Source organism: Eubalaena glacialis, chromosome 5 (assembly GCF_028564815.1).
Source record: "Eubalaena glacialis isolate mEubGla1 chromosome 5, mEubGla1.1.hap2.+ XY, whole genome shotgun sequence".
In the NCBI taxonomy this organism is placed as follows: Eukaryota; Metazoa; Chordata; class Mammalia; order Artiodactyla; family Balaenidae; genus Eubalaena; species Eubalaena glacialis.
The window spans coordinates 24,887,912-24,905,807 of record NC_083720.1 but is presented as its reverse complement, the minus strand read 5'-3'; positions in this window follow the sequence as shown (position 1 = coordinate 24,905,807).

The window sequence follows — 17,896 nt, the reverse complement described above, 5'->3', positions numbered from 1 at the left end:
CCACCTCCTAAATACCATCACATTAAGGGTTAGGATTTCAACATATAAGTTTTGGGGGGACACAAACATCCAGTCCATAGCAGACCCTATTGAAGTGTTAATAGGTTACCTGAGATGTATGTATAAATTTTAAATGCATTCAAGTTATCATTGCATCTTTTTGGTGCATTTAAGTATATCAGATAACATTTTTATAGGCAGGAAAGCAAGAATCTTCAACCAGAACATTCTAACAATATGTAAGCAATGAATTTAGTTGGAAGAAATTGAACAATTTAACTAGGTTAAGATTATTTTTGAACTTAGCAGTAAAAAATGGAAAATATATGTATAATAGTAAGGGCTTTAAGCTGTACCAAAACTTTGTGCTTTCTCTTTTTTATTAACATTTTATAACTATAACTGAAGTATTTAATTTCAGATGCTGATGCTATATGAGAGGTTAGTTGACTCAGACTCTGCACTTTATGAAATGTCACATAAAGATGGGTGCAAAAACTTTTAGTCTCAATAGCTATTTTTATGCTAAAATATATTTGCTCTATGTTGCCATTCTTTGGAATGCTTGTGCTTAGTATTTATAGTTTAAATAACTTGAATGTTTTAGTACTGAGTAAAAAAGTGCTGGTTTTTTAGTAGGTGTGAAATATAAAATAAATTTAGTGTTTCTGTTTACATAACCATAATCTAATACTTTTAATTATTATTTATGTTTTTAAAAATTAACCCTTTTTTTCTAGCTTTATTTGATGTTTTTGAATAATTCATGTAGATGAATAGTTCTAGTGTAACATAAGACTATCTGAATTTGGATGACTAGTATTCACCTATGCAAAAAATATTATTCTAGGCATTTATTGTGTGATACGGTTATAGTAAAGCTTGTTGCTGTTACTCTAGACAGCTAAAACTGATGAGATACTCAAAGCTGTTAGTCAAATCAATAAAAGCATCACAGAAACACTTCAATTAGGTTGCTCAGATAGGTATTTAATTTGCATGTAAATAGTTAGTGTTAGTTAATTAAATGTCACTACATACTTCAAGATGAATTATTGATATTTCTCTGTAGTTAACTGAGAAACATGTTGCAAGGATTTTGAAAGAGTTTTGTTTAGGCATTAAGTCAACTGGATCTATTCAACACAAATGACTATTCATTTATTTTTGATTTAGCTGACAATGAATCAAAAATCACACCTTCTATTTAATTTTAATCAAGTATTCAACTGCAATTTAATATTATCATTGTGCAAGCTAATGGTATATAATATAGTATTTAAATTAGTAATATTAACATTTTTATTGCCTAACATAATACATTATTCATTGATGATTTTCAAATGTTTATTATATATCCCAAAGAATAGGATTACTGTTTCCCTAATGGCATTTTTCAATTAGCAAACATTATTTTAAAAACAAATGCTAACAGTTTCCATTTTATGAAGAGTTAAGATGTTCATTGTCTACTTGAGTGGTTTAGACAGAAATCCTCAGACTACAAATCAATGTTACAGAATATAAATGTTGAAAACCAACTCATCTCTAACATTGTTCTATTTTCTGAATGTAATTACCCTGTGTGCATTGGTCTTAAAACCTTTAATTGTAATAATATTAGAAAATCAATTCATAATTATATTAAAATTTGAGATTTGCTAAGAAGTTTAAGATGTGAAGTTCACTGGTCTAGTATAATTGTAAACCACCTCTTGTTATGAATTTTCATAGTACTCATTTCTGCTTCTGTTAGAGAAGTCTCATTTTATTTCCTTTGGATCTTGGTTAATTGGTGATCAATCAGTGTCTGTAGTTTGAAAGAATGAGTGAAATCTCCTTTTTCTTTCCCAAACTTATGTACTTCTGAGTATTTCTTTGGGGACAAAGCTTTCAGATACCTAATTTTTGCCTCATACTATCATTAATTAAATCATTCAACAAATATTCGTTGAACACCAATTATGGCAAAGGTTAGGGTTAGGGTTATGGCATCTATTGAAAACTGGAAATTGAAATTTGTAAATGCCAATATTTGTAAATATTGGACAAAACAATCAAATCAAATAAATAAATGTTAAAACCCTGTCCAGGGGACAAAAAGATTTAAAAAAATTAAAAATTTGTATCCTCTCTATTGCATTTCTCTGTCCCTGCTTTATGTATGTATGTAGATAGGTATATATGTCTGTCTCTATGTATTCATTTTTTAATGGAGACATTTCATTAATTCAAGAGTGTTTGTACCCTCAGAGATACAGATTCCAAAATTTTGTTACTTTCATTTTGCAACAACAATAGAAGCCTCACTTGTTCTAAGCATGGAGGGAGCAAATGCAGTCGCTAGTAAAAATTTTATATTCCAAACTTCCTTGAGATATTTTAATCTTTAACATTTATTCAATATTTATTGGTGGTATCAAATATATGTAACTTTTTATTAAGTATACTGCAAGTAATAGAAAATGATAAAAAGTAATGGCCAGTATCCTATGGGACTTTTGAGACTTGTGTATATGGATTTGTGTGTGTGAGTATATGTAAGAGTGTGAACAAATATGTGAAAGTATTTGTGTGTTTGAGTTTGTGTGTGTTTGTATGTGTGTGTATAGGGGGGATGTTCATAATGAATGACTCTGGACTAGTCACCTACCCTTTTTAGTGGAGTGAGCCATCTGTTACATGCAAATTAATCTTTGTTGGAGAACAATATGATACCACTGTTGGAATTAATTTAATAAGTAATTATGAGCAGAAGAACGTGTCCTTCTGTTTAAGCTTAAAGGGGTAAAAAAGAGGTCAGAATTTAATAAAGGGTTAGTTTTTTGCAGAGGTGTTTAAAGCACTCTGTTTTTGTTTTCTTTTTGTCTGGTTGGGTTTTTTTAGTTTTTTGGGGGGTTTTTTTTTTTTGGTTCATAGCAGGTTGTTTTCCATTCTCTCACAAATATAATGGGATTGTTTCCCTGAACACCTTCTGGCTGTTGTTCCTTACCTGCAGCCTCATCAACTGGTAAAGAAAAATAAAATTTGTTTTAAGTCTACAGCGGCTGGGTTGTTGGTAAATTGTTGATGATGGTTTAAGGAAAGAAAACTGAGTATAGCACCATGGAGCAATACACTCAGATCTTTCTACAAGCAATGGATGAATAATGTGGCTATGAAAACCATGCTTAAAATAATTACAAAAAATATGATTTTCTTAGAAACCAAAGTTTCTGAGGATCTGAGTGCTTTTGCACACTTATGTGGGAATATCTATTTTCATAAATTTTCCTAGAATACTTGAGGCAACCTTTTTGAAATCCCCTTTCACTATGCCCAGTCACTCCTATTCAGAAAATATTTTAACTTCTCAGAAGAAATTCAGGAAGGCAGATAATCCTGGAATATACTCCTTAATACCACAGAAGGTCAAGGGAAGAGAAGTTAACAAAAGTCAATTGATTGTGAAATCATAGAAAATATAGTTCTATTTTATAACTGCTGAATTTCTGAAACTGCTTTAAAAGAAGAATCTATCATTTGAAAAGATATGTCAGTAGAGTCACAGCCAAACTTTATTCCTTTGAAATTTTTTCCTTTCCTATTGTTTTCTTCTAGATAATAGAACTGAAAGCAAATATTTGCAGAATGTTCAGAGTGAGTAAATTTAGTGCAAAAATTAAGTGAAACCAGTTGTTTAGAATGTAGCAACCAAAGCAATTAATTTACCTAATTTAAAATGTCTCAAAAAGTCTGGGTGTAACAACAGCAACATGATGAAGGGAAAAGCTACCTTTGTCTCTCCCCTTCAATTGACAATCAGTAAAACATACACAATGCAAAGCAGGTGCCTCTGTCTAATACATCAGGATGCTGGAGAATTCCACGTCTGTACATCTAAAGGTAGGTGGACTGGATAACACAGAGGAGGCAGAACTGAGAAAACAGCAGGTGTGGTGCCTGCATTTTCAGCTCCCCAGCTGTAGCACTTGAGCCCATAGCTTCAGAAAACCCAGTAGTATCAGGGGAGGAGGTGTGCATGACTCCAGCCTCCTGGCCACAGCAGAACCTGTAGCCCAGGTAACTGAGCAGCAGTGGCAGTGGGGCCTGAGACTCCATTCTTCCAGATGCTGAGACACCCATGACTCTAAGCCCCAGAACTCCCCCCATCCTCAGTGACAGAGCCCACCAACCGTACAACACTGGACATGGTAGAGGCACCCATACAACCCTGGCTCCACTCCTCTCCCCCCACTCCCCTCAAGAGGCAGCAGAGCCTATGACAGGGGCTGCCAGACTCAAGGGAAGAGCCCGCCATCCCAGTGCACCAGGCAGCAATGTCAGCAACATTGGCAGAAGCAAGACACCAATGTCTCCGGAGGCACAAGAAGCTATAATAAGGGCATAATGCCACATCTTTAAAGGGAGATAGAGGCTAGAAAATGCAGACTTGCAATTGTAACCAGGGGCTGCTCAGGGAAGGGAATGCAAATACTTGTGCTATATATCACCACCTCCTAGAAAACAAAAGTCTCTAATTTCTAACATGTTGAATCTTAGAATAAAACAGAAGGGTGTTTGCTTCTTCAAACGTACTGGAAGAGGAACAACTCATCAAGACCATGAAGAACACTGTACCACAAAAAGAAGATGATAGCTCTCCAGAAACCAAACTTAAATTCATGAAATATTGTAATCTACCTGATAGACTATTCAAAATAGCTGTCAGGAAGAAACTCAATAAGCTACAAGAAAGATCAAAGGCAGTTAAATGAGCTCAAGAATAAAATTAATGAACATAAGGAATACTTTACCAAAGAGATTGAAACTCTAAAAAAGGACCTAACAGAAATTTTGTAGCTGAAGAACTCAATAAACAATATGAAGGATGCATTAGGAAGCATTGGAAATAGAGCAGACCATATAGAAAAGAAAATTAGTGAGTTTACAGATAGAAATCTAGAAATAATAGAAGTAGAAGTGGAAGGAAAAATAAGATATAAAAATGAGGAAATTCTATAAGAGTTACCAGATGCTTTTAGGAAGGCAACCTTAGGGTAATTGGTATCCCAAAAGGAGAAGGGACAGAGAAGGGAGCAGAGAGTTAAAGAAATAATAGCTGAGAACTTCCCAAATCTGGGGAAGAAACTTGATATATAAGTCCATGAAACTGAGACAACACTTAATTACCTCAATGAAAAAAGACATTCTCCAAGACACATAATATTCAAATGGACAAAAGTCAATATCAGAGAAAGAATTCTAAAGGCAACCAGGGACAAAAGGATGGTAACCTACAAAGGTATCCCCATTAGGCTATCAGCAGATTTCTCAGCATAAACTCTACATACCAGGAGGAAGTGGAATAATATTCTCAAAATAATGATAAAAACTGTCACCCAAGTACACTCTATCAAACAAAGTTATCACTCTGATATCAAGGAAAAATAAAGATCTTCCCAAGAAAAATGAGGGAGTTCATCAACAGTGCACTTGCCTTACAAGAAATGTTGAGAGAAGTTCTTCTACCAGAAACAAAAGGGCAAAAATACACAAAACTATGAGTAAGGTAATAAATAGAAGCAGAAAATTGCAACTCTTTATCACAATAGGTTTTTAAACAATTCATTGTACCATAAAGGTTAAAGGGACAAAAAAGTAGAAATAATAGCTATAGCTACTTCAGTTTGGTAACAAACTCACAACATAAAAAAGGACGATTTGAGACAACAAAAACATAAAAGGGGAAGAGGAAAAGGATGAAACCTGTAGAGGTAAATGAAGATAAGATGCTATCAGCAGAATAAAGACTATTTTATCTATGAGATGTTTTATAAAAACACCATGGTAACCACAAAACATAAATCTACAGTAGAGATACAAAACATAAATAAAAGATGAAACTGATGAAAACATTACAGAAGACCACCAAACCAACAGATAGAAACAAAAGGAAAAAAATAATATAGAGAGCAACCAGAAAACAAAAGATAAGATATCAGTACTAAGTCCTCATGTATCAGTAATCACCCTAAATGTAAATAGATTTAATTCATCTATCAAAAGAGTGGCTGGGTGGATTAAAAAATATAACCAACTAGATGCCACTTCCAGGAAACCCGCCTCAGCTCCAAAGATGAACAGAGGCTAAAAGTGAAGAGATGGAAGATGATTCTCCAAGCAAACGACAGCCAAAAGAAAGCAAGTGTAGCTTTACTCATAGCAGACAAAATATACTTCAAGCCAACAAAGGTAATAAGAGTCAAAAATTGACAGTGTATAAAGATAATATTATATCATCAAGAAGAAATAACAGTTATTAATACATATGCCCCTAACATAGTAGCACCAAAATACATGAAACAATTATGAACAGAGCTAAAGGGATAAATTGACAGCAACACAATAGTATAGGGGACTTTAATGCCCCACTTACAACAATGGATATATCATGCACTAAGAATGTCAACAAGGAAACAATGGCCTTAAATGAAACATTAGACCAGATAGATTTGATGGATTTTCACATAACATTTCATCCAAATGCAGAAGAATACACAGTCTTTTCAAGAGCACGTAGAACTTTCTAAAGAATAGACCATATGTTGAGACACAAAATAAGTCTCAATAAATTTAAGAAGATTGAAATCATATCAAGCATTTTTTCTCTGATCACAATAGTATGAAACGACAAATCAACTACTAGAAGAAATCTGTAAAAACCACAGATATGTGGAGACTGAACAACATGCTACAAACAGCTATTGGATCAGAAAAGAATCCAAAAGAAAAATTTAAAAATTACCTGAAGACAATTGAAAATGAAAATATGACATAATGAAATCTATGGAATGCAGCAAAAGTGGTGCTAGGAGGGAAGTTTATAGCAATACAGGCCTACTGCAAGAAACAAGAAAAGTTGCAAATAAACAAGCTAACCTTACACCTAAAGGAACTAGAAAAAGAAGAACAAATAAACACAAAGCCAGTAGAAGAAAGGAAGTGATAAATACCAGAATGGAAATTGATAAAATAGAGACTAAAAAGGCAATGAAAAAAGATCAATGAAAATAAGAGTTGATTCTTTGAAAAGATAAACAAAGTTGACAAACCTTTAGATAGATTCACTAAGAAAAAAAGGAAAAGGGCTCAAATAAAATCAGCAATGAAAGAGGAGAAATAACAATGAATACCACAGAAATATAAATGAATAGAAGAGAATATTATGAATAGCTATATGTCAACAAATTCTTAGAATCATACAACCTTTCAAGACTGAATCATGAAGGAATATAAAATCTGAAAACTGATCACTAGTACAGAGATTGAAACAGTAATCAAAACCCCCAAATAAACAAAAGTCCAGGACCAAATAGTTTCACATGTGAATTCTTCCAAATATTTGAAGAAGATTTAATACCCATCCTTCTCAAACTGTTCCAAAAAATTGAAGAGGAAGGAACACATCCTAACTCATTTTGTAAAGTCAACATCACCCTGATACCAAAACAAGACAAAACAACATAAAAAAAGAAAATTACAGCCCAATATCTCTGATGCAAAAATCCTCCACAAAATATTAGCAAACCAAATACAGCAATACATTAAAAGGATGATACACTATGATCAAGTGGGATTTATTCCAGGGATGAAAGGATGGTTCAATATCCACAGGTCAATCAATGTGATACACCACCTTAGCAAAATGAAGGATAAAAACCATACAATCATCTTAATAGATGCAGAAAAAGCACTTGACGAGATTCAACACTAACACCCATTTATAATAAAAACTCTCAATAAACTGCATATAGAAGGAATGTATCTCAGTGGAGTAAAGGTTATGTGACTAACCCACAGCTAACATCTTACTCAGTGTTGAAAAACTGAAAGCTATCCGTCTAAAATCAGGAAAAAGATAAGGATGTGTACTCTCACTACTCTTATTCAACATAATATTGGAAGTCCTAGCCAGAGCAATTAGGCAAGAAAAAGAAATAAAAGGCATACAAATTGGACAAAAAGAAGTAAAACTTGGACAAAAAGAAGTAAAACTGTTACTATTTACAGATGACATGATACCGCATATAGAAAACACTGAAGACTCCACCAAAAACCATTAGAACTAATAAATGTATACAGAAAAGTTGCAGGATACAAAATCAATATAGAAAAAATGTTGCATTTCTTTACATTAACAATGAGCTAGCAGAAAGAGAAATTAAGAAAACAATCCCAGTTACAATGTCAACAAAAAGAATAGAATACTTAGGAATAAATTTAATCAAGGAGGTGAAAGACCAGTACACTAAAAGTTATAATTCCTTTTAGGAAATTGAAGAATATATAATTAAATGGAAAGATATCCCATTATCATGGATTAGAAGATTTAACTATGTCAAAATGACCAATTATCTAAAACAATCTACTGATTCAATGCAATTCTAAGGACATATTTTTGCAGAACTGTAACAAAATTCTAAAATTTATATGGAACCATGAAAGACCCCAAAGCAATTGTTAAAGCAATCCTAAGAAAAAAAAACAAAGCTGGAGGTATCACACTCCTTGATTTCAAACTATATTACAAAGCCATGGTAATCAAAGCAGCATGCCATTGGCAGGAATAAAGATACGTTGATCAATGGAACAGAATAGAATACCCATAAATAAACCCACATATGTATGGACAATTAATATATGACAAAGGAGCAAAGGCCATACAATGAAGAAAGGGTAATCTCTTCCAGATATGAAGTTTGGAAAACCAGACAGCAATGTGCAAAAAAATAAAGCTCAACAACTATTTCATGCTATGTAAAAAAATCAACTCAAAATGGATTAAAGACTTGAATATAAGACCTGAAACCATAAAACTCCTAGAAGAAAACAAGGCAATATGCTCTTTGACATCAGTCTTAGCAATATCTTTCTGGATATGTCTCTTCAGGCAAGGGAAACTAGAGAACAAATAAACAAATGAGAATATATAAACTAAAAAGCTTTTGCACAGCAAAGGAAACCATCAGCAAAATGAAAAGACAATCTATTGAATGGGAGAAGATATTTGTAAATGATATATCTGATAAGGGGTTAATATTCAAATATATAAATAACTCATACAACTTAACAACCAAAAAAAAAAAAAAAATACAACCTGGTTAAAAAATGTGCAGACGAATTGAATAGACATTTTTTCAAAGAAGAAATTAAGATGACCAACAGGCATGTGAAAAGTTGTTCAAAATTTAAAAGTTTTAGAAAAATGCAAATCAAAACCACAATGAGATACTACATCATGCCTGTTAGAATGGCTATTATCAAAAAGGCAAGCAACAACAAGTGCTGGGGAAGATGTAGAGAAAGGGAGCCCTTAATCACTGTTAGTAGAAAAGTGTATTGGTGCAGCCACTGTGGAGAACAGTTTGGTAATTCCTCAAAAAATTAACAGTAGAACTGCCATATGATTTAACTATCCAACTTTTGGGTATTTGTTCAAATACAAAAATGTGAATTCAAAAGATATACACACCCCTATGTTCATTGCAGCATTATTTACAATAGCCAAGGTATGGGAGCATCCTAAGTATCCCTCAACAGATTAATGGATAAAGAAGATGTGGTATATATATACAAAGGAGTATCATTTGGCCATAAAAAAGAATAAAATCATTTGTGACAACATGTATAGACCTAGAGGGTATTATACTAAGTGAAATAAATCAGACAGAGAAAGACAAATACTGAATGATTTCATTAATATGTAGAATATTAATACAAACACACAAAAAAAATAAGTGAGCAAACCAAACAAAAACAAACACATGTAGATACAGAGAACAGAGTACTGGTTACCAGAGGGAAAGGGGAGGGAGAAGGGGGACATGGGTAGTGAACCAACTCTATGATGATAAATGGAAGGTAAATTTTTGGTAGTGATAACCCTGTACGGTATATAGAAAGAGAAATATAATTTTGTACACATGAAACTTATATAATGATATAAACAAATGTTGACTTGATAAAAAATAAATCTAGAATAAATAAATTCAAACTTGACATAACAAAATTTATTATCTGTGCACTGAATGCAGAAAACATCTACATCTGCAGATAGTTTAGTACTTAAAAAAATCTTATTTGTAATTATGTATGAGATTTTAAATCACAGTAAATAAAGGTATAAAAATATGCTTTTATATACACTTTGTTTCTGTATTTCCTCCATAATTTCCCCCTAATTGTAGCACAAATGCTCAGAAATTCATTAATCTGGACTCCTCATAGGGAGGCAAAATTACATTTTAGTAATTCAAAGGGAAACTTTTTCATTTCCTTTATTTTGGAGGAAGGGAGAGAATGGGATAGATTATCATATACCCTTACCTGGTAACCTTTGGTACTATATTGGTTTTATTTTATTTTTTTAAATTTTCAGGTGCAATTTATACATGAAAAGATAAAATACAGTTCCAATTGTTCTATTTGGTGAATTTTGCCAATTCTACACAAATGTGTAACTAATGTGTAACAAATGTGTAACTAAAGTCCCCTAGTGCTTGTTTCCAAACAATTCCCCCTTTATTCCAATCCAGGGAAAATCATTTTCTTATGTCTATTACCACCAGTCTGCTATACCTAATCAAGAACTCCATAAGTGGAATCACGTGGTTTGTTGGCTTCTTTCACTCATCTACGTGTTGCATTTATCTATAGTTTTTTCTGAGTTGTAGCTCACTGTATGAATGCTTCACAATATGTTTATCCACATCCCAGTTCATGTATATATGGGTTGTTACCAATTTTTAGCTATTGTAGATAAGGCTGCTATGAGTAATTATATACAGGTCTTTTTATAAATACAGGTTTTAGTCTTCTTGAGTAAATACTTAGGAGTCACATTACTGAGTCACTGAATAATTATGTTTAATATTGTAAGAAACTTCCAAACTGTTTGCCATAGAGGCTGTGCCAACTAACCTCCCATCAGTTATCAATTTGATACTGAGTGGGAAAATTTCATTAGGAAAAAAAAAGGTAGAGCAAGACAAGGTAAATAATAAATGGCCAGGGATTAAAGACGGGTGACTCTCCTTAGTGAATTGTCCCCTGCAGATTATAAAGGTATGTGTGATGTGCGTGTGGGTGTGTGCCTGTGTATGTCTGTATGCTGTCTGCTGATATGGGTATCTGAGTTGTTAAGCCATTTAATATATAAACCAATTGTGAAATACCATCTTCTAGAACTGCAAATATATTCAAATGGAGCATTAAATTTATAATATGCAACTCTAATTGATAGTCATTTAGAATGCAGATGATTTAAGATCTTGGAGCTTAGGCTGAATAAAACAAATTAGTGAGCATGATACAATGAAGAAATCCTTGATTCAGTGTTTTTAATTTACATTATAATAATTTTATGCAAAACTGTTGGACTATGATAAGAAAATATGTATTTCTTAATGTTACTGTGGAAAAAAGGTTTCCCATGAGTCAACATACATATATAACTGGCACTACAAATTTTAAAGTCCCTTAATTTTTATACAGCAATTGGACATATATTTAACACTAAGAATTGAAAAAAGTGCTTTTCATCTTTACATTAAAAATAAATTAGTGATTCTGAATCTGTTTAAGTTTAAGGACTATAAGTACTTTATAAATACATATAAAGTATATATATTTTCATGTATTTATACTTTACTTACATGATTCAAACTTCTCAGATTTATTATATCTGTAATATATGGCAGAACTGGGATTTGAACTCAGGTATGCTGGCTCCAGAATCAAACTTCTTCAAAGAAAGCATTATTGGTAGAACTTAAATTGTTACAAAATTTTTCAAAATTGGCAAATGTCAAAATTGTCAAATTGGCAATGGCTATTTAAATGCTTTTGCATATTTTTCAAAATATTGAGATATCAACATTGTAGTTGGCAATATTATTGATATAATGTTTCTTAAAATCAATTAGCAATATTTTGTTAAGACTTTAAATTGTTCATGCCATTTGATGAATAATTTCAATTCCCTATGTAATTTTTAATACAGAAATTTTTTAGAATACAGAGACAGCTCCTACCGAGAACTTAGGTTCATTGTAAAGAATAAAAATAGCTATTATTTATTACTCATAATTTTAGCTGTTATAGTCTTCTTATATAATCCTTACAACAGTCATAGGTGGCAGTATCATTATCACCACTTTTATACATGAAAGCTAAAACTTAGAGGTATTATGTAATTTAGTAGACTCAGAATTTTATTAAATCTTGGATCCAAATTTCAGACACAGCTCTATCTAACCAGATAAACACTTACTAATAGGGAAAATACTAGCAATTGATTTGGGGGTTTTGTTTTTGTTTTTGTAATAATCATTGCTCTACTTCCATTTTCAAAAATATAAGAATATATGGCCCTTTCTAATATATGTTCCAAATATTTTCCTCAGTGAATTTATCTTTACATTATATTTATTTTTGACATAGTCAATTTTACTTTTCTCGGTGAAAATATTGTAAAGAGTATGAACTAGGTGATCATAGATAAATGAAAATCATATATATATATGATTTATATATACATATTTATAACTGTATGTGAAAACCAAATATATATATTATACTTATGTAACGTAGTTGTATGCATAAACATCAAAAAGGCTAAAAAGGCAGTCAGTAAAATTTTCATGATGTTTTGAATCTCTTTAAATTTGCATCACTTACAAATATAGTTCTTGTTTTCTTCCTTTCCAAATTATATATAGTGAGCATAATTTAAAAATCAGAAGAAAAATATTAAGCATTTAGAGAATAAAACACTTTTGATAAAACATATAGAAAGAGACACTCAATTTAGATAAGCACTGATTCTCACAAGTTTATCCACTTATTTATTCTCTTCCAACATTTGTGTCTCTTAATATATATGCTTAAGTTCAAGCAGAGCAATAGACAGTAAAATCTTTAAGTGAGAAACAGAGATATGCATATTCACTCACAAATTGGATTTTTCCCTTAAAAATGAGCCTGAATTGCATGCTGTTTTTAGTTCCTTTTCTAAAAATAAACTGTCAATTCATTTCTACTCTACTCAAGGAAGAATGATTGAATTCAGAGAGGGTTAGCCTAATGTAATCCATCAAATATTTAATATTAATAGTAGCTCCAAGCAATACATCAACCTTAGTAATAATAAAATAGAATTAGAAAAAAAACAAATGGATAAGACATTTTAAGAATTCTCTTTTCACGCCTAGAATGAATTAACTTTCATGCCTTCAAAAGCGTATATTGACTATAATAGGTAAATATCATTGTAGTTTTACTTTTAAAATGCTGACATTTTTACTATTGAAGAAAGGAGATTTTACAACTATTTCTACAAAGTTTTAATTAGCATATAATTATTAGGTAGTAATAATTCCTGATAATTATTAAATCAAAATAATTAACTCCTTAAGAAATACAGAAAGACAAAAAGAAATGGCTATTTTAAGTACCACAAGTCATTATAAAAATTAGGCATGACTCTAAGGTTCTTAAACACTTCATTTCATCTTGATTGATGATATAGCATTTCAAAGTTAAAATGATAACATGATATTTCAAAATGTTTTGTAACAGCATATGTATAAAGTATACATTAAGCCTCTCTCTGAAAATATGGATTTTATTGTGGTAAAATTTCAGGGTCTCCTAATTGATATACCAGGGTTATCTCTAAATTCTAAACTCTGAAATGGGAGTTTCAAAGGCCTGTATTTTCAATACTCAATCCATATTCTGCCAATTGATTTCTCATCCTTAGCTTTTCCCTGGCATTCTCAATTGAAAATCAGTCTGCTTGGGATACAGTTGAGATGCTAGACTTAAAATGAAAATCAAAAAAAAGATTCAAGTTGAATTGGAGTCACAGCAAGAATGTTTGTGAATATAAATCTTTGTTCCTCTCATATTACTATTCTGAATTAGGATTACATATTCTTCATAACCACTACTTCCGTGTTACAAACCTAGCTATTTTAAACCCAGAATCTGTCAGAAAAATGCCTTGAAATGATGTCTTATACATATTTAATTGCTTTGATATTTATAGAAATACTATGATTTTAATAAACATTTTTAGAGTTAGAGGTCATAAATTTATCTAAAATAACTCTGCAGAATTTCAAAACTAATTAGCTACATTTTGATGATAGACCATGAATATTATAAGTGATAACACTTTTCCTGTATATATTTTCAATTGTCATAAAATTTGTTATTAGTTAATAAATATGCTGTTCAAATTTAAACTTAATGGTTACAGTTTGATTTGGGACAAGTACTATGAGATTTTCCACTCTTTAGGAGTTACCTAGAGTTTCCCATGGGTAAGGCAGCATGCTATATTGAAGTTGGAGAAGTTAGAGAGAGTTCATGAAATTGTTGTTCCCCATCCTCTTTTCATTCTCTCTTGCTTCTCATCTTACCACATGAGGAGAGATGCTGATTTATTTAAAGACAGTGGACTGAAATGTAATCGCCCTAGAGATACTGAATCAGTCTTAAACCAGCATTATGGACTGGTAGATACTAAATACATGTCTCCACCTAAATCATAGTATCTTGAATCAGACATAAACAAACTTTTAGTGTTTATTCAATTTATATATAGAAAATGATTTGTAGTGTGTCAATAACTGCCATGGGAGTCTTAGGAGAAATCAATGTGTAAACAAGAATTGACATGGCTTTCTTTCCGTCTCTCTCCAGCTGGTCTTTGGAGCCTGCTACTGTCTCCTTCCTAATCTAGAAATTGAGTGATTTCAGATGACATTCTCATTGTCCATAGTCTACTACTTCACTCTGTTATACGTGTTCTCTAAGTGTGTGACATCAATCCCAGAGAGAAGGATTGCTTCTTGTTGAGGTTGAAAAATACCTTAAATTTTAAAGTGATTTGTAAACAAAAAACCCCAAAATATTTGTATCTAAAACTATTACTACCAACTCAAAGCTGTAATCTCTGTTTGCCATCAATATCATATAGGCACTAAGCATACTGTTTTTATATGGTATGCTTAATGCCTATATTTGTAACAAATATATATTTGTTATAATAAATATTTATATTAATTTAAACTGAAGTATGAATACAGTTTAATCCCTTCTGTTTGTATTAGCTGTTTAATCCCTTCTGTTTGTATTAGCTGTTTGAAAGGAATGTTCTTTCATCTGAAAACAAGCTTATTTGATGGTTCTTTTCCCTCTATCTTTAAATAGTAGTGTTTTTCTAGGTTCCATTCTGGGGTCTCCTCTTATAATTCTACTGAAAGGGCTTATTATCTGATTATCACGTTTATTCTTGTGGTTAAATAATCTTCTATATTCCAATGACTTCTTCAGTCCACAAGGCTCTATTGAACTCCGGATCCATATATTCTACAAGCAACTAAACATTTTTACTCTGATTGATTAAAGAAATTTTATACAAAAAGTAAAAGCTAATATAATTGGTCTTCCTCCTTCCCAGTCCTTGTGCAAACCCTTCTGCCCCATCTCCTAATTATAATAATTGAATTGCCTTGTAGTCCAAGACAGTAACTCTGGTATTATTCTTGATTCTTCCTTCTTCCTCTGGACCCATATCTTAATGGGAACCATAAGATACTATTTCATATAAATGCAAGCACTACACAAATCTAAGGAATTCTTTCCATACACAGTACTATGGCCTTAGAACATAATCCATCACTATACCTGGGGAGTAGATCATGGACAGAGCATGGACAGAGACAAGGCAACAATCATGCTGAAAAAACTTTACGTTTATCTCATATCCATAGCTATTAAATGGGTTGTTAAAGCTGCTGCATTACTGCATGTAATCCACTGACATTCGCTTGTCCCAACTTGACTGTTTAACAACCTATCTTCCCTCCTCAAACTCCAGCACCTGTCCTTCTAGCCTTACTCAGCCAACAGTTGCATTTCCTTCTTTACTGAGGAAATTGATACAGCCAGAAAATAATTTTTTGCATAATCTCCTATCACAGATACCCAGCAGGTATTCTCCCCTTCTACTTTTAACAAAAACAAGCTTTCTATTGTCCTATATAAAACCAATTTATTCACCCATGCATTGGAGTCCATTTTGCTTCTCTACCTCAGATCATCACTCTACCAATTCTCCCCTGTCTCTTCTACACCAGGTGTTTTTCATTCAAGGCCTTTCCATCAACATAGAGTGAACCAAACAAGTTGAAGCAAAATAGTTGCTCCCCTTTGCCCGAAAACTCTGCTACTGAGTTATTTGCACTCTTTCCCCATTCTTCCATTCCATGATCTCTTAAACCTACTCCAAAGTTTTCACCCAAACCACTGCACAAAAATGTCTTTGACATTGTCAAATGTCTTATATAATTAAACTATTCCTATCACAAAGGGTTCCATTTTTTAAATATTGCTTATAATTAGAAAATTTGCTAAAATCTAATATTTAATCTCTTCAAATAATCATATCTGACAGATAAAGGTTGTTTGGAATATGTATTCTGTATCCTTAAACATATTCCATTTCCTTCCCTGCCCTATTTCTTTGGCAAGTTCCTCCAGTACATTATTTACAAAATTGGAGATAGCAAGCATTCTGGTCTCATTCCTGATTTTAAATGGTACTATTCTCATGTTTCACTATAATGAAATTAGTTTTAGAAATTTTTAGTAATATAACATTTTTTTTTTAAACATCTTTATTGAAATATAATTGCTTTACAATGGTGTGTTAGCTTCTGCTTTATAACAAAGTGAATCAGTTATACATATACATATGTTCCCACATCTCTTCCCTCTTGCATCTCCCTCCCTCCCACCCTCCCTATCCCACCCCTCTAGGTGGTCACATAGCACCGAGCTGATCTCCCTGTGCTATGCGGCTGCTTCCCACTAGCTATCTATTTTACATTTGGTAGTGTATATATGTCCATGACACTCTCTCACCCTGTCACATCTCACCCTTTCCCCTCCCCATATCCTCAAGTCCATTCTCTAGTAGGTCTGTGTCTTTATTCCCATCTTGCCACTAGGTTCTTCATGACCTTTTTTTTTTTTTTTTCCTTAGATTCCATATATATATGTTAGCATACTGTATTTCTTTTTCTCTTTCTGACTTACTTCACTCTGTATGATAGACTCTAACTCCATCCACCTCATTACAAACACCTCCATTTCATTTCTTTTTATGGCTGAGTAATATTCCATTGTATATATGTGCCACATCTTCTTTATCCATTCATCCGATGATGGACACCTAGGTTGCTTCCATGTCCTGGCTATTGTAAACAGAGCTGCAATGAATATTTTGGTACATGACTCTTTCTGAATTATGGTTTTCTCAGGGTATATGCCCAGTAGTGGGATTGCTGGGTCGTATGGTAGTTCTATTTGTAGTTTTTTAAGGAACCTCCATACTGTTCTCCATAGTGGTTGTATCAATTTACATTCCCACCAACAGTGCAAGAGTGTTCCCTTTTCTCCACACCCTCTCCAGCATTTGTTGTTTCTAGATTTTTTGATGATGGCCATTCTGACCGGTGTGAAATGATACCTCATTGTAGTTTTGATTTGCATTTCTCTAATGATTAATGATGTTGAGCATTCTTTCATGTGTCTGTTGGCAATCTGTATATCTTCTTTGGAGAAATGTCTATTTAGGTCTTCTGCCCATTTTTGGATTGGGTTGTTCGTTTTTTTGTTATTGAGCTGCATGAGCTGCTTGTAAATCTTGGAGATTAATCCTTTGTCAGTTGCTTCATTTGCAAATATTTTCTCCCATTCTGAGGGTTGTCTTTTGATCTTGTTTATGGTTTCCTTTGCTGTGCAAAAGCTTTTAAGTTTCATTAGGTCCCATTTGTTTATT